Source organism: Monodelphis domestica, chromosome 5 (assembly GCF_027887165.1).
Source record: "Monodelphis domestica isolate mMonDom1 chromosome 5, mMonDom1.pri, whole genome shotgun sequence".
Taxonomy (NCBI): Eukaryota; Metazoa; Chordata; class Mammalia; order Didelphimorphia; family Didelphidae; genus Monodelphis; species Monodelphis domestica.
In genome coordinates, this window is record NC_077231.1 from 254764536 (window position 1) to 254786819 (window position 22284).

At 41.0% G+C, this 22284-nt stretch overlaps 1 protein-coding gene across 2 annotated transcripts in view; it reads right to left on the reverse strand.

Annotated features, from left to right (window-relative positions):
• Positions 1-21932, reverse strand: part of SVIL (supervillin) — a 281250-nt gene extending 259318 nt beyond the window's left edge. For both annotated transcript variants that reach the window (XM_056800916.1, XM_056800915.1), the window contains exon 1: positions 21498-21932. The gene's annotated coding sequence lies outside the window, so the exon portion shown is untranslated. The remainder of the gene's footprint in view (positions 1-21497) is intronic.
• Between the last annotated feature and the right edge of the window lie 352 nt (positions 21933-22284).

A 22284-nucleotide genomic window follows, 5' to 3' on the forward strand; every position in this document is an offset into this window, starting at 1 on the left:
GATAACAACCACTGACAAAGCACTTAGAGGATTACAAAGCACTTTACAAATATTATTTCATTAAATCTCATCACAACAACCCTGAGTTAGAAGCTATTATTATTCCCATTTTACAAATGGGAAAACTAAGGCTGAGACAAGATCACAAAGCTAGTCAGTGTCAGAGAGAGAATTTGAACTCAAATCCTCCTGAATTTAAGTCTAGCACCTTATTTACTGGCCCATCTAGCTCCCTCCATATTACCTCTAAAATGCCTTCCATATCTAAATCTTGATGTCTGAAACCCTACAAAGTGATAACGGTGCTCCTGAGTTTTGGATATGGTCAAATCCAAATTATTAGAAGGCAGATAATTCATATTGAAGCTAATCCTTAGCAAATCTTCTCAACTTCTTGCTTTCATGATCATCATTCCTGCTGGCTTTTATTTGGCATGCAGCCCAGCTGGAGGTAGAAGGGAAGACCTTTTAGGCAGAAATATTTAATTACATTCCTTCACTTTCCCCCATGGAAGGCCTATCACTTCCACTAGAGAAAGTTGTACTGAAACTGGCCCCTCCTTCCAAGGAATAACTCCTATTCCCAGGACAAATGATGGAGCAAGAGGACATAGAACTAAACAATTACAAAAGCAAACCTAAGGCAGGGCAACCAAAGTGTTGATCAAGGAGCCAAGATTAAGAGGGGCTGACAACTATATTCCTTAGACTGGTAGAAATGACTGAATTAAGTGCCTAGTTAACAAGCTAAATAGCTTAAATAGGCAGCTACCAGATGTCCCACTTTCCCCCATCTCCCTCACTAAGTGCTGCTACGCCCCAGATGAGTTACTTTAGAGGTCCAATCTATGCTCTCTCTTACAGGTATAGTCTTCTTAGCAGTACCTGTCTTGCCCTATGTGAGGTCATGTGGCCAACTAAACTTTCTCTGCTCTAATAGATCTCTTTCAAAGCTCAAAAATCTCTATAATTCAGGAGTTTTTAACCTTTTTAGTGTCATAAGTCCCTTTGACCACCTGGTGAAGTGTATAGGCTCTTTAGAAAAAATGTTATAAAATTCCTAAACTAAAACATTTAGGATTAAAAAGGAAACCAATTACATGGAAATACAATTAATCAAAATACTTGTAAAGAGGCAGCTAAGCAGTTCAATGGGAAGAGAGCCAGGCCTGGAAATGGGAGATCCTGGGTTCAAATCTGTTGTCAGACACTTCCTAGCTGTGTGACCCTGGGTATGTCACTTAATCACAACTGCCTAACTCTTACCACTCTTCTAGTATCTAGAAGACTAATACCTACTAGGATCTACTAGTGAATATCAATTCTAAGACAGAGGTAAGGATTTAAAAAACATATATGAATATGCATAAAGTATATTTATATGTCAAATATATATATATATATAAATAATAAAAACATTCATGGATTCCAGGTTATAAACCCTTGCTCTAATTCTTCATTGCTACTTAAGACTTCCTCCTTTCCTTTTTACATGTACAAAATAAACATTAGATCAAGAAATAGACCAAATGATGTGTTGCAGGTCAACTTCCAAGACCCAGGAGGAGAATTGATGAAAATCAAGCTAAGCTGAACCAAAGTCCTTCTCAAAGGACTGCTCGAAGGTTAAGGAAACAGTGGTGATGCTCCAGATTTTGTAAATTATGATTCTTTCCCCCATCACCAGCCTGGACTTTGAAGATACATCCCACATTAAAGAGACCACAGAGTATTTCTCCCACTCTACGCAAGGTACTGATCTGCTGCTCTAAAACGTAACCAGAATCACACAAAATACTTCCCTCCAGATGTCTTCATTCCATACTCAGAACGGATGGTCCTGGACATACCAACTTAAATTAGATGACTCTGTCTCTCCGCATTTTTTTTTCCAATCGTACTCACTGAGAACAAGGGGGAGTTTATGAGGAATCTATTGGGATCAGGGCATTTCTCTACTTGTGTCAACATAGTAAAGTTTCTATGAAGCACAGAAGAACATCACATCTCAAACTGGCATCCAATCATTATTTCTTTATAGAAGTCCTTTCCTAAGACAGAAGGTAAGGATTTTAAATATGTATGTGTGTAAAATATACAATATAATATATAAAATAAGAACATGAAACTTTCAGTACTCCTTGTCAAAAAGACAAGAGCAGCTGGGTGACACGGTGGATGGAGCACCAGGCTTGGAGTCTGGAGGTCTTGGGTTCAAATTTGACCTCAGATACTTCCTAGCAGTGTGACCCTGGGCAAGTCACTTAACCCCATTTGCCTAGTCCTTGCCCTTCTGTCTTAGATTTGTTACTAGGACAGAAGATAAGTGTTTTTTTTTTTTTTTTGTGGAGCTTTTTTTAAGAGCGAAGACAAAAAGCCAGCTCTTTCCAGAGCTATCTTCCCTGGCAGATTAAGCATCTGGGAATAGTGTTAGATAGAAGAACAGGTTGGAAGTGGGGTAGGGAAGAAGAGGTGCTGTACCAGAAAGACTACTCAGTTGGTTGTTTCTAACCTACACTGGATTCTTGCATATAAACATTCCTTAAGCACAAACCATGTGCAAGACTCTGAGGTAGGTGCTGGAAGGACGCAGATAACAAAACAACATACTCCTTACCCTCTAGAGTTTGTAATATGAAAGAAAGTACATGGAAAATACATAATTGAGTGTGACCCAAGCTAGCACTCTGGGGATAATTTTCACACTTTGGGAGAAAGATCTTAATTAACCACAGGAAAGTCCTAAGTCTACATAGATAGACGTTCAGGGTAAGAAGAGACTTTAGACACCATCTAGGCTAGCCCCTGAATTCACAATTAAGGAAACTGAGGTCAGGAGAGGTTAAATGACTTGCCCAGTTATATAGTTAATAAGGAGGAAGAAAGCCAGCATTTCAATGCAGTTCCTCTGATTCCAAATCCCTAGCACCTTGTATCTGAGCCCTAAAATGTAGTCTGCACACATTAATTTCTTCTCATTTATTTTAGGATTTAAGATGGAGAAATATGGGTTAGCAAATGACCTTATTTTAGAGTGATGAGACCAATATTAGGTGTGAAACCAGCTAAGTAAATTAGTGGACAAATAAGCATTCTGTGTGAATCTGGCAGCTTGAAGTGACAACAGAAAAGAAAATCTAGACTGCCAAGTCAACAGCAGTTTAAAGATGACAAGTTCCAGCTGACATGGGTAATGATGGGTATATCTATTGACAGAAGTAATAACACTAAAATTTTCAGAAATCCCAACGGTATCTGCCAATGGTTTAAAAAGTGTATATTTGAGACCTTTGTAAGAGGGAAAAAGACATATGTGAGGATTTATGGCATTTTATTACAATAGTTCTGTCCACAGACCAAACAAATTGAACTACATTAACATCATACCGATCGTTGGCTAACTGAAACAAAAGTGAAGTTTTCTACAATAAGAGTTGTGGTTTTCTGAAAGGAGAAAATGCTGAGCTCTTGAAGACAGAATCAAAGTGTTCAAAAAATCAGTCTTAATAAGTAAAAGGAAGCAACTGACTTTTGGTTTTTCTCCAAGATTACAAAAGTCAAGTGAGGAAAAAAATCTGCCGTGCAACAAAAGCATGTGTTTGGTTTTGTTGTTTTAAGTGACATGGGAGTTTATTTTAAAATACATATAGACCATGGCTGTGGCTTCCATTGGGAGGAGGAGAATTTGCTGGAGTGACTTGGGAAGAGGGAAGATATTGCACTTCTCCCCTATCAAGGACTTGACCACATCTACTAGTTTTGTTAGGAATATGCAGGGAAAGAAGTTTTGCCCCCTCAGAGAGATTGTTAAAAGGATCCAGGGGCAATTGGGCTTTAAATTTCATCCAGAAGAGGTTGGGAATTCCCATTTAAACTCTGAGGAAGAGAAAGGAAACCAATAAGATTCTTCTGGATGTGATGATAATGGTTGACACCAAGAAGGACTAAATTCCTACCAGATCCTGACACAATGGAGAATAGACAACTTACACACACACACACACACACACACACACACACACACACACACACACACACACACTGTACACAAATGTCCAAAATTTTTTTATCATACAATGGAAAGAAAGAATGTTAGCTCTGGAGTCAAAAGATCTTAGTTTGAATTCCAGCTTTACTTACCTGTGGAAATTTGGGCTAGTCACAGGTTTTTTCAACTCTTAAAAATGATGGCATTAGACTAAATGACTTAAAAAAAAATCCTTACCTGCAATCCTAGAATGAATTCTGTGTAATGGTTCCAAGGTAGAAGAGTGGTAAAGGTTAGGCAATGGGGGTCAAGTGACTTGCCCAGGGTCACCCAGCTGGGAAGTGTCTGAGGCCTTATTTGAACCCAGGACCTCCTTTCTCTAGTTCTGATGCTCTATTCATTCAGTTACCTAGCTGCCTCCAGTGACTTTTAAATTTCATTTCACATTCATATCTATGATCCTTTAAAGCTATTAATTTTTATTTAATATTCATTTCCAATAAATATTACTATTCATTTATTAAATATATCAATATAATAATCATAATTATATTAAATAAAAATGTCAATAATGATCAATTATTTAATATCAAGACAGTGGGTTATAGTGGCTAAGAGAGTGTACCTCGAATCAGGAAGATCTGGGTTCAAATCCCACCTCTGATCCTTAATAGCTGCATGATCCTAGGCAAGTTGCCTCTGTTCTCTGTGCCTCTGTTTCCCCATCTATAAATTAAGGGGCAAATCTCAATGGTATATAAATTTCTTTCCAACTCTAAATTGATGATCCTATATATAATGCATAAAATTTTTATATGGCCATTAGATAATTAAGATAATTCTCTTCAGTAAGTTATTGGATAATTTGAAAATTAAGAGGCAACAAATATCTGTTCCTATTGACAAGTTTCCAAATTTGTCCAAATTCATTTTTAGAGGGTCAGAAATTTACATAGATAATGCACTTTATCTTCTAACAAACTTATGTGCTGTTAATTTTTCTAGAAATTTGAGGTGACTTGGAATAAAGTGGGTCTTCACGACATATAACTCTTAATGTCAACAAAATTACATTTTCCCTTTCTACCCTCTGCCACTACCCATCCCAACCCCCAAATTATAACAGAATTCCATTTTACTGTTTTTTAAAGTGAAAAGGGTGTTTATTTTAAAATGCAAATAAAGTATACAAAAATATTTATAGTAGCTCTTTTTGCAGTGGCCAAGAATTGGAAATTGGAGGGGATGTCCATCCATGGGGGAATGGCTGAACAAATTGTGGTACATATTGATGATGTAATATTATTGTGCTGTAAGGAATGATAAGCAAGATGATTTCAGAAAAAACTGGAAAGAGCTACAAAAACTGATGCAGAGTGAAATAAGCAGAATGGGGAGAACCTTGTACACAATAACAGCAATATTGGACAATGATTATCTGTGAAAACTTGGCCACTCTCAGCAATGCAATGATCTGGGACAATCCTGAAAGACTTATGATGGGGGAAGGCTATCTCCACCCGCAGGAGTCATCTTTCACATCAGTGTATTATTCATGGTTTTAGATGGGGGTTTTGCTTATGTATGTCTGTGATCTTACAACAATGACCAATATGGATGTGTGTTTTCCATGACAATAAAAGTCAAATTAAAAAAAAAAAAAGCAAACACAGATAGTCTCTGCTGGGGCAGCCTTGGGAGGCGAGGAGAGGGCTGTGCTGGAAATGGGCTGGAACCAGCATTGTAACCTCAAGAGTAGAAATGTCTCCTCGAGCCAAAAGGCCCTTTGACTTACTTCAGGTCTGCCTTTTCACCCCTGGGTCGGGGTAGATCTTCTCTTTCCTGGGGAGATTCTCAGCCCCTTCCTGATTAGCTCTGGGCACACTCCAGCCTCCTTTTCTAGCCCTTTGTCCTTAGGATGAGAGCTGCAGCTTGTGGAAAACCAACGGGTTCCCTAATGTCCCTGCTGGGATAGTCTGAGCTGAAGTTTTCACAACCAGAGTCTAATCCAGATATAATAAATCTCTTTATTATTTTTTTATTTTACTTTTTTAAATTTAATTTTATATTTAATTATTTATTATTAAATATCATTAACACCTATGTTAGCCGAAGAGAGAAAAGGGAAGGAATGGGAGAATACAAAATTGTGCTGTGTTTAATCACTTCACATGACTTATGAGCTTCTGGCTTATGACTCTGTATTTTTAGTGAGAGATTTCTTTTAAGGATTAATAAAGTTAAAAGTAATTTAAACCTTATTTGCAAAATTATTAAAAATAAAAATTTTGCTTCCTAAAAAATAAAAATATGCTTGTCAAGGTTGGTCCTGAAGAAGAGAGGAGTACCCCTAATTCCTTTCTTGCAGAGATGGGGAGCTATAGGTGTGACATACTGCTTATATTGTTGACCTCAGTTGATCCATTCACTAGTTTTACTGAACTACATTCCTCTCTTCTTGGTCCTTCGTTATGATGTATGGATTTCAGGGTAGGATAATGGGCTGATAATGTCAAAACAAATGATATCAGTAAAAATTATTTAAAAGAAAATAATATTACTATCTTATTTTACTGCTTTGAACTGAAAACCATGTATGTCCAGAAAGGAAAAAACAACTTTTCCTCCACATTTATAAGAAGGAATTAGACTATTGACCTGTGCAGTTTTATAAAAATGAGAGATCTTTGGTTTTGCCAGCATTTTTTTGAAACTAACGGAGAAGCGGTTATGGAGCTCAGTAGATATAGACCCAGGCCTGGAGACTGGAGATTCTGGGCTCAAATGTGGCCTCAGACACTTCCTAGTTGCGTGACTCTGGGCAAGTTACTTAACCCCCACTGCCTAGCCCTTACTGTTCTTCTGTTTACCAATACTCAATATTAATTCTAGTACAGAAGGTAAGGGCTTTTATTTTTAAAAAGAAAACTAAAGGAGAAATAGTCATTGTATCTCTTCTGTAAAAGTGTAAGTTTCGGGTAATGAATGTTTTCTTAGTTATAAATGATTTCATGGCCTTCTGGGACAGGGAATACTACCATGCTGAAGTGGGTGCCAAAGGGCATCTGTCCTGAGCCAAGCAGTAGTAGGGCTGAAGGCTGCTGCCAAGCTCTGGCAGTTTCAGGCACTGAACCAGAATGCTATCTTCTCCCATTGCTTTCCAGCATTTATCTTGTTCCATCAGAAGATCAGAAATTCCTGGGTGCCCTCTAAATCTGGCATAGTACAAAGACCACTGAACTTGGAGTCAGGAAATTCAAGTTAGCCATTTCCAAGGATTATAAAGAATACTTCTGCCAGTCACTGTGAGGATCATAAGAGAAAGAATTAAATTGTTTTGACACCTCATAGACATATAAGCTGCTAACCTATTGCAGGAGAACTCATCAAGATGTCCCTCCTCAGAAAACCCAGGAGTCATCTAAGAACTTGGGAAAGTCAGTGACACATTCCCTCCTCCCCACCCCAGCATCACTACCTATGGCCATAGTACTTGCTTCATTCTAATGTTCCTTGTGAGCTAAAACACACTAGTAATTGAGTGACTGTGGATAAGTCCCCTAAACTCAAGGCATCGACCTACATGGATTGAATCATGGGCTAAAAGTAGAGAAAATATTTTCCAGATTTTCCAATGCCAGAAGGACAAATGACTACAATGGCATTAATGAAATTTTTGCAATCTAGTCAGATATTAGTGAAATATTTTCACAGCTGTAAGTAAGGTCCTTTTTGGGGTCATGGTTTGTGGGAAGAGTATGATACAATATAAAGTGATGGATCTAGAGGCAGATAACTTGCTTTTCAATCCTTCTTCATCTGTTAATGGGTGGATTGGACTAGATGACTCCTAAGATTTATTCCATTTCTAAATCCATGATTTCTACATGGAGATTGGACAAGTCACTTAACCACTATGAAAACTGAAATGTCCTCATCTGTAAAAGTGGATGGAATGCTCACTAGGTCTGGATTCAGGAAGATCTGAGTTCAAACTCAGCCTCAGATACTTATCAGTTTGTGACTAAGACACTTTACCTTGGTTTGCCTTAATGGCAAACCACTCCAGTATCTTTATCAAGAAAATACCATGGAATATGATTGGGGATGTAGACTCTAAACAATCACCCTGGTGCAATTATCAATAATAGGGAAATAGGTCTTGATCAATGACACTTGAAAACCCAGTGGAATTGTGCACTGGTTGGGGGGTGGGGGGTTGTGCGGAGGGGAGGGAACAAACATGAATCTTGTAACCATAGAAAAATGTTCTAAATTAATTAAATAAAAAAAGTTTCAATTAAAAAAACAAAAGAAAATCCCATGGCCAGTATTGGCATGCCATAGCCAATGTCCATGGGTTCCCAAAGAGTTGGACATGGCTGAACAACAAGATTGGTAAAATATATAGAGATATAAATATATACAAATATATTTTATTCTAGTCATATGTTATATTATATTAAAAATGTAAAATAATCATACTCGTATGTCCGGTATTATGACGTGGTTGTGAGAAAAACATTTAAAGTTCTATAGCAATGTGAATTATTATTGATTCTAATTTTCAGCATTTTTAATGGAGAACTGAAGAGACATTATAAAATCTGAAGGCCCTTTCTAATTCTAGTACATATGAATATATAATGCAACAAAAATAACATTTGAAGGATCTCAAGGAATTGAGCTCCAGGGCACTCTTTATGAGAGCAAGTGGCAGATGCAGTGATGTATTTGCTTTGTAAAAGTCTCATGGAAAGGGAAATGTGGTACATTCTGATTATTACTATAAGTGTAAAGGACAGTTAGGTAGTACAGTGGATAGAAAGCCTGGAGTTGGGAGCAACTGGATTCAAACTTTGCCTCAGACACTTCCTAGCTGTAATCCTGAGCACTTATCCCTACTTGTCTAGTCCTTATCACTCTTCTTCTTTGGAACCAATATTTAATATTGATTCTGTGACAGAAGGTAAGCTTTTTAAAAAGTAGTATATTTACTGTCACATACAAAATAGGCAAGTTAGAAAGTGCCAAATTACTGCCCAGTTGATAGATCTCAAAGCCATTAAAAAAAAAAAATTCTCTGATATTTACCTCCAGGGAAAGAACTGTTGGAATTGAAATGCAGATCAAAGTATACTATTTTCCACATTAGTTTATTTGTGGTTTATTTTGGGGTTTTGGTTTTATATCAGTATTCTCTTACAACAATGAATACGTAAGTATGTTTTACATGATAATACATGTATAACCCAGATCAAAATGCTCTCTGGGATGGAGGAGAGAAGGAAGGAAGGGAGGCAATTTGGATCTCATAACTTCAAAAAACCTACATGGGAATTTGTTATTACATGTAATTGGTAATATAAAATAGCTTTAAAAAACAAGTGCTACAATGGTATACAAAAAATAATTCTGTAGTTAATTCTATAAACACACAATTTTGATTTCATAAGGAAAAACTATTCAAAATAAGTAGATATTTTGGTTATTTTTTAAATCATTGCTATGTAAAGGGATAGCCAAAATAAACTTTAAATTATTTCTTCCCCAAAGTCCAGAATTTTTAAATGTTCAAACTGGTCAGTTTCAAACTGGCATTTCTAATTTTAAATATCATGATACTATTTTTTTAAAAAATGATCTCCTATGAAGTCAATCTTGATATAGGATTATTGGATTTTAATTATTATGAAAGCCAGGCTGGGATTATTGACATTTGATATGATGATTATGAGAGTCAGAATAGTGTAATGGATAGAAACATACCTTTGAAGCTAGGAAAAGTTATGAGTTCAAGTTCTGACTTTAACAGATGTTGATTGTGTGACCCTGGGCAAATTCCTTAAGCTTTGAGTTCTCTAGGCAACTCTCAAAGACTATATTGCAAAGGAAGAACTAGACTGCATTGAGAGAGACAAAATCCTTTACTTGTCCAGTTCTGTCACACAGTAGGTTCTTAATAAACTGTTTATCGTCTGATTGACTGCCTTGGCATTCTCTATACCAATTAAATCACAGGTCTAGTTTATCTCCCAACCCAATTCCTAATACAATGATCACAACAGAGAAAGATGGAAGTCAAACATGATTGGTTTAGGACAAAGGCAGCAGAATATGAACCCAACTAAAGAAATAAAGAGTAGGGGGATGGGATTCTTCTCCAGGAGAAGTAGTGGTAGAGGCAGTTAGATGGCTCAGTGGACAGAAAGACAGGCCTGGAGATGGGAGGTCCCAGATTCAAATTTGGCCCCAGTCACTTCCTAGCTATGTGACCCTTGTCACTTAACCCCCACGGCCAAGCCCTTACCACGCTTTTCTGCACTGGAACCAATACTAAGCATCAATTCTAAGGTGAAAGGAAAGGGTTTTTGAAAAATGCATTGGAAGTCTTGGGAAACTATTGGTACAAAGGATCAGCTGAATTCAGAAGTTGAAATAACCAGCCAGAGGAAGGGATTAGGGGAAAGTGACTAGAAGAAGAGCAGAAAAGGGGGGAAAAAAGTGCTGTCAGCAAAAGGGCTGGCTGGTAGGAAAGACAAAAGAGAAGATCCAGAGAGGAGAGTCCAGGGCAAACCCTCTAAGCTGAAGGCTAGGAAGGGCCAAGTGGGTACAAGCCAACTAGAGGATAAAAAAAAAGGGAGGCTCAATGGAGAAAGCAAAGCCCTCTGTTTTTGGAAGGGGGCATGGGGTGATGCTGGCTGAAGAGTTGAGAGAATAAAACAGGAGAGCAGCTACATTAGAAAAAGTCTAGGGCAAAGAAGAGTCTACCAGCTGGGCTCACACAGAGCTGAATTGTTGGTATTCTGTCCTCTGCAGGGAACAATGCTTGCTTCCTAATCTCTTAGGTTCAATGGTACTGAAGGGCCAACATGCTTCCCACCAGGGAGGGGAATGCCTGGCTCACTTCCCAACAACCCCACTGGGAAAGTGACAAAATGTGTTAGCTTTCCACCTGACTATCAGACATGAACAGAGAACCTTTGTAGTACACCAAGCTGTGAAATAATTGTGAGCACTCGTCTACAAAAACGTTTTGATTACCTCCTGAAAGAGCTAGGAAGTTTGTAGAGACAATATTACATGCCCAGAAACCTGAATATATTTTTTCTGTAAATTACTTACCATGTGCCCAGCACTATGTTAAGCCTTATACATGTGAGGAAGGAGGAGAACAAAAGAAAAAAATTCCATCTCTGACCTTGTGAGAAAAGACAAGTCACCTAATAAAATAGTGAGAACAATTCTCAAAAATGGAAGTGTAATAGTAAAAGGCCAGTGTGACTCAGTGGATAGAGAACCAGACATGGAGATGAGAGGTCCTGGTTCAGATCTGGCTTCAGATACTCCTAGCTGGGTGACCCTGGACAAGTCACTTAACCCCCAGTGCCTAGCCTTTACCACTCCTCTATTAATTCTAAAACAGAAGATAAGGGCTTTTTTTTTTTAATAATAAAGGGCCACAGTGACAAATCTGAATAGGATGAGTATAAGATACTACGATAATATAGGCTACTATAGAATGATAGAATGACTTGTGAAGATTAAATGATAATGAATGCAAAGGGTTTGGAAACCTTACAAATGCCATATAAACTTATCTATCATCACTATTACCATCATCACAGCCTTAGGGAATGAGATCTTAACTTGTCTGCACTAATGTAAAATGATTCTTCTGGAATAAAGAGAACCAGATGATTGGAACAGTAGGAGGGTGGAAAGCAGGAGGAAGAGAATATAAGTAAATATTTTCTAAATGATCCACTAAGCTGTAAGTTGTGGCATACAGATCAATGTCCAAGATCACAGAGTTAGAGCCAGAAGGGGCCTTAGTGACTTTCTGGTGTAAATTCTTCCTTTATATAGGACTTTATATAAATATATAGGACAGCTAGGTGGCTCAGTGGACTGAGAGCCATGCCTAGAGACAGGAGGTCCTGGGTTCAAATATGACCTCAGGCACTTTCTAGGTGAGTGACAAATCACTTAACGCCCATTGCCTAGCTATTTGACTGCTCTTCTGCCTTGGAATCAGTACAAAGTATTCATTCTAAGACTGAAGGTAAAAGCTTTAAAAAAGAGAGAAAGAAACTATGATTAAGTGATACTTGAGTCTAGAATTGGGAATTTAGAATGAACCCATATCCTTGGGGGATCTCTTCCAGGATATATTTGAGAATGGCTGAAACCAAGGATATAAGGAAACACCTGCTGATCCCCATGTATATCTGATCTCTCTCTGGGCTCCTAACCCCCTTGGCTGGGCTCTCCAGGGTCTTTCACCCCCAACACACACAAACACACACACACACACACACACACACACACACACACACACTCTTAAAAAAAGTGAAAGAAGGGATATTGCTAGGGGTAAACTTCTGACACAGGAGGTCTTCCAGCACTTCCTCAAAGGATCCTGTTGTTTTTGGATAACAAATGATTATGGTTAAGGGGATTCTACTTTACAAAGACAAATGTGCCAATGTCCTTAGGAACAAAACAACCCCTGGACAACATATATTATAAATACAAAGAAGGAGGGGGCAGATTGAAGAAGACTGCTGAAAGACCCCTTCTAGAAGATGGCATTTGATCTGTGCTTTGAAGGAAACTAGTAGGGTTCCTTAGAAGCAAAGATAGAGATAATACATTCTAGGTATCAGGAACAACTTGTACAAAGACAAAACATGGAGTATCTTGTGTGAGGAAGAAGCAAGAAAGGCAGTTTGGGTGGACCAGAGAGAGGATGAAAAGCAATAATGCATCAAGCTAGAAAGGGAGGTTACACAGCCAGGTTGTAAAGATGCCAAACAGATGAGTTTGTATTTTATTCTAGAGGTAAGAAGGGGTTACCTGAGCTGAGGATGACATAGCCAGACCTCTGCTCTAGGACTATCACTTTGGTAGCTGTGTAGAGGCAGAGAAATCAATCACGAGGCTATTGCAACACTTGAGAGGAAAGCTGACCAGGGCCTCAACTAGGATGTGAGAGAGGTAGTGTGGAGGCAGAATCACCAATACTTGGCAACGGAGCAGATGTGTTCAACTGAATGTGTTCAGTTAGAAAGTGGCGTTGCCAAGCTGGGTGACCAGAAGGACCCTGTTCATGTCTTCACAAGCAGAAATAGGAAAGATTTAGAGGACTAAAGTTCATTAAAGGAAAATATGATTTTGCTGTCCAATAATTTGTCACCGATACCACTAATAAATAATCATGTTGTTCCTATTGTTGTGTTATTTCCAGTCATGTCTGACTCTCTGTGATTCCATTTGGAATTTTTAAAGCAGAGATATTAGAGGGTTTTACCACTTCTTTCTTTGTCTTATTTTACGGATGAAGAAACTGAGACGAATGAATTACATGATTTGTCCAGGGTCACATAGCTAGCAGAAGTCCGAGGTCACATGTGAACTCAGGAAGATGAGTTCCTGACTCTAAGCCTGGCACTCTATCCACCCCACCACTTAGCTGCCTCAATAAATAATCACAGGATCATAGATTCAGGACCTAAAGATTCTAAGAGATTGGAATGAGAAAGTAGTTATAAAGGTATCAAGAGACACTTAGGGCATTCTGTGTAACAGATTAGAGCAGCTTAGGCTACAAAATCCACACAAAAGCCTGCTGATTCCTCTAGAAACGACAAAGTAGGTTTGCTTTTGAAATAAGATAATACTTGATTTGGTATAAATATAAGGCAAAGGACACCAGGGTGGCGCAATAGAAAACTCACTAGATTCAGAGTCAGAAGATCTGTTTAAAGCAGAACATTCTTCACTTGATTTCCTCCATGAATTTTTCTCTAGTGCAAGAGAGAGGTGTCTTCTTTCACAGCATGACAAACATGGAAATATGTATTTTATGATAACACACACACACAGCCTATATCATATTACCTGCTGACATGGGGAGGTAGGAGGGGTGGAAAGAAAGGAGGGAGAGAACATGAATTCTACAATGTCAGAAAGTGATTACTGAAAAAGAGGAAGAGGGAAATAAAATAAAAAACAAACAAACAAAAAGAAGATCTGGGTTTGAATTTCAGCTTTGCCATCTGCTAATTCTCTAACCAAGGTAAGAGTTCCTGTCTCCAAACCTCAGTTTCCTTCTCTGCAAAAGGGAGATAATAATACTTGCACAAAGGTTGTTAGGAGAGCACTACTGAACTGAGAGTTATTATAAGTGCCCGAGTTTTCAATCTGCAGATAGCAGACCCAATTAAAAAAATTCATTTGCAGATCAACTCAGGGGCACTCCTTTGAACCTCTTTTTAAGCCTACAGTGGTCTCAGGCTATATATAGCTGGAATCACCCAGACAAACAAGCCTGCTTACAATGGCCTCAAATTGAACAGAAGTTCCCCATTTCACCTTGTTTCACTAATTGCACAGAAGCAGCCAGGGTTACTGCAGTTGCCTTGGAGCAGCTGGCAGGCTCCTGCATGGAGAGGTTGTAGAACAGCTGGGGAATGCAAGATGCTTCTGAACAAGATGCTAGGCATCCCAAATAAGGCTACATGTTGATCCACAGCACAATGGAGGCGACAGGCGAGGGCAGGTCTGGCACATGTATTGCAGCTGCCCCTTTCTTCACAGTCCTAGATACAAATGGTGAAGCCCTCATTCACAGAAACACTTGTGGCTTTGCTCCTCATTCTTTAGGAGTAACAATTCAACTTCACTCAGACAACTAAGTTCCGAGTTAGACTAAAAGTTACATGTTGCTTACAACAAAAACATGGCAAGAAAATTACTAGTGAGCAGTGAGGTGGTGTAGTGGATAGTCAGGAAAACTCCACTACTTAAGTTCAAATCTGGTCTCAGATATTTATTAGCTGTGTGGCTCTGGGCAAGTCAACTCAACCCTGCCTGACTCAGTTTCCTTATTTGTCAAATAAGCTAGAGGAAGAAACAGCAAGCCACTCTAGTTCTTTACCAAGAAAACTCCAAATTGGTTCACTTAGAGTTAGATGTGACCAAAAACATCTCCTAACTCTTTACAAGTAACAATCGGATTGTACTCAGCTAAAATCCTAGCTAAACAAAAGTTAAATGTGGCTTACCAACAAAAACATGGCAATACAATGATCAATCAGTAGCTCTTATCATGATGATAGCTCTTGTTGGTCCTCAAAGAGCATTAGGGTCTCAAAAGTTCTGTTTTTAAAACCACACCTTTGACCTTTACTACTTGTATGATCTTGGGCAAGATATTTAACTTCCTCAGACCAAAACTTCTAATCTTTAAAATGAGGGTTTGGGACTAACTTAAAGGTCCCAAGGTCCCTTCCAGCTCAGAATCTATCATTATACCTCCAATTCTATTCTAAATCCCATTAAGACAAGGCAGATATTATTCTGGCCATTTTACAGATGAGGAAATTGATGTGATTATAAGAAAGGCTCTTGTTCAGTTGTATGAGACTCTTCATTTGGGGTTTTCTTGGTAAAGATATTGGAATGGTTTGCCACTTTCTTCTCCAGCTCATTTCACAAGTAAGGAAACTGAGGCAAACATTAAATGACTTGCCTAGAGTTACATAGCTTCTAAGAATCTAAGACCACATTTGAATTCAGATCTTTCTGATTCCAGGCCCAGTGTTCTATCCACTGTGCCACCTAGCTGCCCTAATGGATAAGGAGAGAGAATTAAAACTCAGTATGGGGGCAGCTGGGTAGCTCAGTGGATTGAGAGCCAGGCCTAGAGACAGCAGGTTCAAATCTGGCCTCAGACACTTCCTAGCTGTGTGACTGCAAGTCACTTAAGGCCCATTGCCCAGTCCTTACCATCCTTCTGCCTTGGAACCAAAAGTATTGGTTCCAAGGCAAAAGGTAAGGGATTAAAACAAACAAACAAAAAAAAACACAACCAGTATGACCCCAGTTCTTGTGACCTATCCACCAGTTTTTATCTGTTTCCTATGGCCACAAAGTTAGCTTTTTTAAAAAGGGGCTAGATAATGATACAATGAGGTTCCTGGCATTCTTCTCATATTCATTTATTTTTCTTTCCTTTTTGGTAAGATTTCACTGATGTAAGGAGCTCCCAGCTTGGAAACACCCTCCCCATTAATGTAGATTGGCAACTGTTCAGCCACTTGCAAAGTTAAGGAATAACCTGAGGGCACCAACAGGTAGTTCAGGAATTTATCATGATAAGCAAGTGTCAGAGGCTGGATTAGAACTCAGGTCTTTTCAGTCCCTGAGTTTTAATGAATACCTTAAATAAAGCTGTTCCATCTGCCCAGCAGCTGAACCCTCTTCCTTGTGTAGCATCCCTCTGATAGAATGTGAATTCCTTGAGAGCAGCAATAAGCCTGGTTTTTGAGTTTGTATCCCCAATACTTTGTACAGCAATCAATAAACTTATTGTTTCTATATGCTAGGAATAGTGCTGAGGCAAAAAGAAAAAAAAAGGCAAAAGACAGCCCCTGCTCTCAAGCACCTCACAATTCTAGTGGGGAAGCAGCATTCAAGCAAATATACACAAAGCAGAGGGCATACAGGATAAATAGGAAATAATTCACCGAGGGAAAGCATTGGAGTTAAGAGGGGTTAGGAAAGGCTTCCTGTAGAAGGCAGGATGTTTGCTGGGGCTTAAAGGAAGAGTTCAGGAGTCAGAGAGGAGGGAGAACAGTTTCCCCGAGCCTGAGGTCCAACATGCACTGAGTAAGCAGCTCCCTTATAGCTCTGAAATTCGGGGCTTTTAATATTCTTAGATTAGAGAAGTAGTCTTCCTTCCGCTAATACACCAGAAGTTAGGAAAGGAAATTGCATTTGCCCTTATGTTCTTCCCTCCCCCACTCTATTTTCTCTCTTCCGATTTGTGAAATTGAAGAACTTTCACTGATGAGCTCATTCGGAAAAAGAGCCGAAACTGGTTCCCTCCAACTTGCCATAACCCTGGCTGGAGTTCCTTTAGCAGGTCCCAGACCCCATACTTCTTCCTGCCTCTTCTACTACTTTAACTCACCTGGAAATAACTTCTCCATAACTCAGAATGTTAGCCAGCAGGAAAATGGCCCTTTTGACTGCTGGTCTACCAGAAAAGAGATAGGGAGCAGAAGACTCAGTTTTGTAATGTTCCCCTGAAACTACGAGATAATAAACAATGAAATGAATGGAACCAGGAGAACATTATACACAGCCACAGAACGAATACTGGAAAAATAAACTGAGAATGTTACCTCCAGACAGTGGACAGAAAGATAAACATGAAAGACTTAATTTGTATGAATGTGTTGGCCTCCTTGATGATACCCAAGGAGGGTGGAGAGGATGGGATATGAAGAAAAGTGAGTTAAACATATAGAAGATTTGTGATTTCATTAGTGTAATATCTTCTTTTGGCTTTATATATGTAAATGCTTCTTTTGTTTGGATTTCTAAACCTTTGGAATTAATAATAAAAAAGTTTGCCCTTAACAAATCAACAAAACAATTACAAATCAAAATAAAAGAACAGAATGAGGATGTAGGCTCATAATTTCTGAGCTCCTTGTTAAATCTTCGAATTATTTAGGTAATGCTTCAGCTACTTGCAAATTAGAAGTAACCAGATATATTTACCAAAGTGTGTAATGTCTGTGTTGTATGTATCCATGCATATGTAAACTCAAAGTAATAGCAAACAAAGACCAATCATTAACTATCTTTGCTGATATTCCTCTGGAGTCCAGAGAGAAAAGGAAAATAAATTAAAGTGGCAGAAGGAAGGTTCGGTTATTAAATGAATAGTAGTTACCCTCCCCCTTCCTTTACCCATTCTAACTGGCTCAGCATTAGGACATTTTGACTCACCAATTATCCCTCGAGAGTTTGACAAAAATCTTTTTTTCCTCCCCAAAAAGTCAAGTTTTATTATTGGGCAATATTATACATGCCACTCAATCTTCATATATAGTTAGTCACATTCACATATGAAGCCCCAAAGGCAATTGAGGGGGACTTACCAGTAAAGTCAATATGTTGAGTCACATTTCTAAGGCAGACTTTGCGGAGAAGGGAGGGGAGTTGAGTCATCACTTATGTTAAAATGTAAAATATAACTACATGGACTCAGCTATATTTTTGATACACAAGGGCAGTGCAAGCCCTGGGGATGGCTTTCCTATCCCCAGCTGGCACTGGCAGATTGGGTTCCCACAGTGGGGGCTGGCTACTTGTCTCTATTTGCCCTCCACTTGAATGCCCATTCTGAGATGGTTTGCAGTTTTATACTATAGTCCTATAGGGTATGACTTTCTCCTCAACAAATACCAATATATTTCCTAGCTTGCTTCACTTCATTTCTTCCAAAATGATTAAGGATTTTTCACCTATTTCAACAGATTTATTTATTCATTCATCCATTCATTAGAGGCATTCTTACCAGATTTAGGTGGTTATTTTAATCGGTATCAGGTAATTGAATAATTCAATAGACTTCTTTACCCTAATAAAAGGAATCCTTTAAAAGAAAGTATGGATTCTAAAGAGTCTACCATTACAGAATATCAGCCACTATACAAAGTAAACAAATGCCATTTCTGATTCCATTGTACAGTTCCATCATGAAATTGGTTTCCAAGGATTGCCAGGGATGAGTTCTCATTCAGTCCTTTTCTTGAATGCTGAATGGATGCCAGCTTAATTAAACCACAAACACTAACAATGGCCAAAGGGTATTGGGAAAGAAAGTACATCAAAACCTGCAGCATATGGACAGTCAGTCAGTCTCCACATGTGAATGTATCCGGTTACTTGTACAGAGATGACTGGAGACTTAGAGCAGCAGCATGTGATTCCATTAGAAAAAACATCAACAAGGCATTTGCCAAATCTTCATCTCCAAAACTCTGAAGTAAGCACCTCATCCCACCACCCAGGAAACTCTCTTCTATCATCTCCACTCTAAGTCAAGCAGAAAGAGGAAAGGAGAACTCATTCATTTCTTTCCTAGACTGCAGACAGGGAGAGAATTTAAAAGTTGCTTTATCAGATCCTCTCCCATTCCATCAAGCTCTTAAGCTAAATCGGGAACTTAATGCACAGTGTCAGAGACATGTTGCCCCAGCACTTCCAATATGGGTTATTATAATCCCAAGCAAGAAATCAAGTTCCCCAGTGCCAGTTCAGAACCTTCATCACCCTGGAGAACTTTCAGCTGCAGGGACTGTCAGACATCACAGGTGCGGTTATTCCTACCCTTGAGGCTTTTAGCAGGACACATGACCTAGATTTCGACTCAGCCTCAACCTTCAGGCAGCCGTCATGGCCTCAGCAGCTGAACAGTAATACAATTATACCGACTTTTGTCTATCTGCTGCCTTTGCTAACTGGTACTCAGCACAAAGCCAGATCAGAAAGGGTTTATTTTGAGAAAAAAAAAAAAAGACAGGAAACCTAAAGAACGCTGAAAGTGGAGTGAAGGGGGAAGATTGAGAAAGGAAAGGAGGTGCCCTTTTTTTTTTTTTTAAGATAGACTATAGCTGCGTAAAAATGTGATGGGTATATGCAGAACTGATCGAGGGAACAGGGCAGGGCGGGGCTCCTAGTCCCGTACTCCGAGCTTTCCCGCTTCCGTACCACTGTGCTGTCAAATGCAGCCTTCCCAGAGCTCTGATGGCACAGGAAAGAGCTCGAAATTCAAGTCAGTGGCCCACGACGTTCGAGGGAAATGCGTGGTTTCCCCAAGTACACACACACACACACAGACAGGCCCCGCCTCCAAACCTGAGACCCCAGCCTTGGGTAAATCTCTCTGCTACGGAGCTTCCCAAAACTCAAGAAGGGAACTCGAGAGCCACCACCCAGTGCATCACACTTTAAAAGATGAGCTCCCAGCAAATACAGCAGGGGGAAGAGGAGAGGAGGGTGAGAGTGAGGGCAAGGGTGTGGGTGTGTGCTAGGGCGTGCAATTGTTATTCATTTGAGACTCCCAGCTACGAAGCTTACCTCCGGATGCTAACATTTTCAGGCACCTTTCTCCAGCTCGCAAAATTGAACAGGCAAACCTTCGCTTCTACAGTTCCCTTCTTCTCCTGCTCTAACTGCAAAACCTTGAGCCATAAAAATTTCCTAGGAATATGGGTGACCCCGCACTCACCTAATCCACCTCCTACTTAGAAAAATGTATACATGGGCCAAGTCGTCTTTAAGCTTTGTGAATGCAAGTCACCTCGGGCGTGACTCAATCAGACCTTACAAGTTTACCCAACTTAAGCAACAACACAGAAAAGCTGCCCTTCACCTTTCGGAATCCCCTAGCATTACCAATATCTTTCGTCCCAGAAAATTGCTACCTCCTTGAGCCAGTGATCGACTTCCGGAGCCCCTTCCAAGATCCCGAAGGGCAGGGCGGGCTACCCATTTCTCCAGGGCATCTGTAAGTTTCATGCCTTACCTGTCTGCTAGCAGAGAAGAATTCAGCACCCGGCTCCACTCTCCTCCCCGCCCCACTCCCCTCCCCTCAGCAACAAGCAAGAACTGGCGCCCTCTGCTGAGTCACTCGAAAGTGTGCGGGGGGGAGGGGGGTTAGGGGTTTAGGAAGAGAGGAGAGGAGAGGAGGAATAGGAGTGTGTATAAAGGGGGCAAGTGGGCAATAACACCTAGAAGACCAGAGGCTGCTCTGCAGTGCGTTACGATTTTCTTCTCCGTTCCACTACCTACCACCTAGCCACAAGCCCGCCTCTGGGTTAAAGGGGACAGGCTCCACCCAGCCTTTCCTAACCAGAAAGAAAAGACAGTCGCTCTACAGTTGCCACCTGGGGCCAGCGGCCAAAGCCCCAGACCCGGGCAGCCTGGCAAAGCACCACCAGGGCGCTGACACACAAGGAGTGGAGCCAGCACAAGAGATTCCACCTAGCGGGGAATACGAAAGATTCCCCACCCCGGCCCCAGGCAGAGTTCTAAGGAAACTGCCGGGAATCAGACGGATGCAAGTCCTATTTTAAAATTCCGGCAGGAGACTCTTTTCCTGTCCTTGAAAATTGAGTGCTGTCCAGTATTCCCAGCAGCTAGAGAAACCAAGAGGGGGGGAAAAAGAGGGGAGGGGGGTTCGGGGAAGCCCGGCTTATTAACTCCCCCTGGGTCCTAACGCGAGTAGTCAGGGTAAAACTCCAACCCCAGAGCTCTAGTGCCTCCTAAACCCAGGGGCATTAGAGACAGGCTCCGACCGCAGGGGCTGGACTTGGAGGAAAGGGATCCAGCAAACAAATACGGAGCGCTCTCTCCAGCAGGATCTCTCTCTCACCTGTGCAAACATTCCCAGCATAAACTGACGGACCCCACAGAGGTTCTAGATTAAAACAACCCTTGCTGGGAAAGGGGTGGAAGGGCGGAGCAGGATTAGAGAGGAAGAAAAATTATCCATTTAGTCGGTGTGCAAACCTCCCAATACCAGTTGGCCGTAGAGTAAAATATCCCTCTCGCACATGCATAAACCCACACACATACACGCATACACGCATACACGCACACACACACACACACACACACACACACACGCCCCTCCAGCTCTTACCTTGGTGGTCAGTTGTGTCTTTCCAAAAAGCCGGGCAGGTCAGCAGCGTTCACACACCTGCCTGAACTCTCTCCGCCAGAGACAAAGTTAGCGGTGGAAGAAAAACTTCCAGAATGTGAGCCCCTGTGCACCGGCTCCCGAGGAGGGGCGCTCAGCCTAGTCTGCAGACTTCACACTCGCGGTCGCAGCAGCACCAGCTCCCGGGGGGAGTTAGATACCGTGTAACGGGGGAGGGAAGGGGACAGAGGGTCTTGTCCCGGTCCCCCGGCAGCTGCACTACCAGCAACAACCCAGCACAAGTTGGAAGGCTCTATCCTGGGGCCCCCTGTATGTCCTTTCCCCGGCTTCTGCAAGCCTCCTGCCTGGAACAGGGAGTGGAGTGTATTAATTATATAGCGACCTCAGCCGCGACCTCCCCTTAGTGCTGTGTCCCCCTCTCCCGACTGCCCCCTCCCCTCTCTCGATCTGCTGTCAGTCCGCAGGCGCCGGGCTTTCTGAGTGGCCAGGACCGCGTGCCAAGGAAACCCGGCTGGCTGGAGCCCACCCCCTGGGCGCGCGCCCGGCCCTCCCTCTCTTCCCCCACTCCGCCCCTACTTGGTCCGGCTCCCTTAGGCCCCGCGTGCACACGCTCCCGACTCTCGGGCCGCGGCTCAGCGCGCGGGCACACCCCCCTGACCACACTCGGCTTCGCCGGCGCTTCCGGGGGACTGGAATCAAGCTTGCCTTAAAGGGCCCGCGCAGTCAGTTTAGCGGCTGCTCGGCTCCGCCCCCACTTGTCCTGGACTGG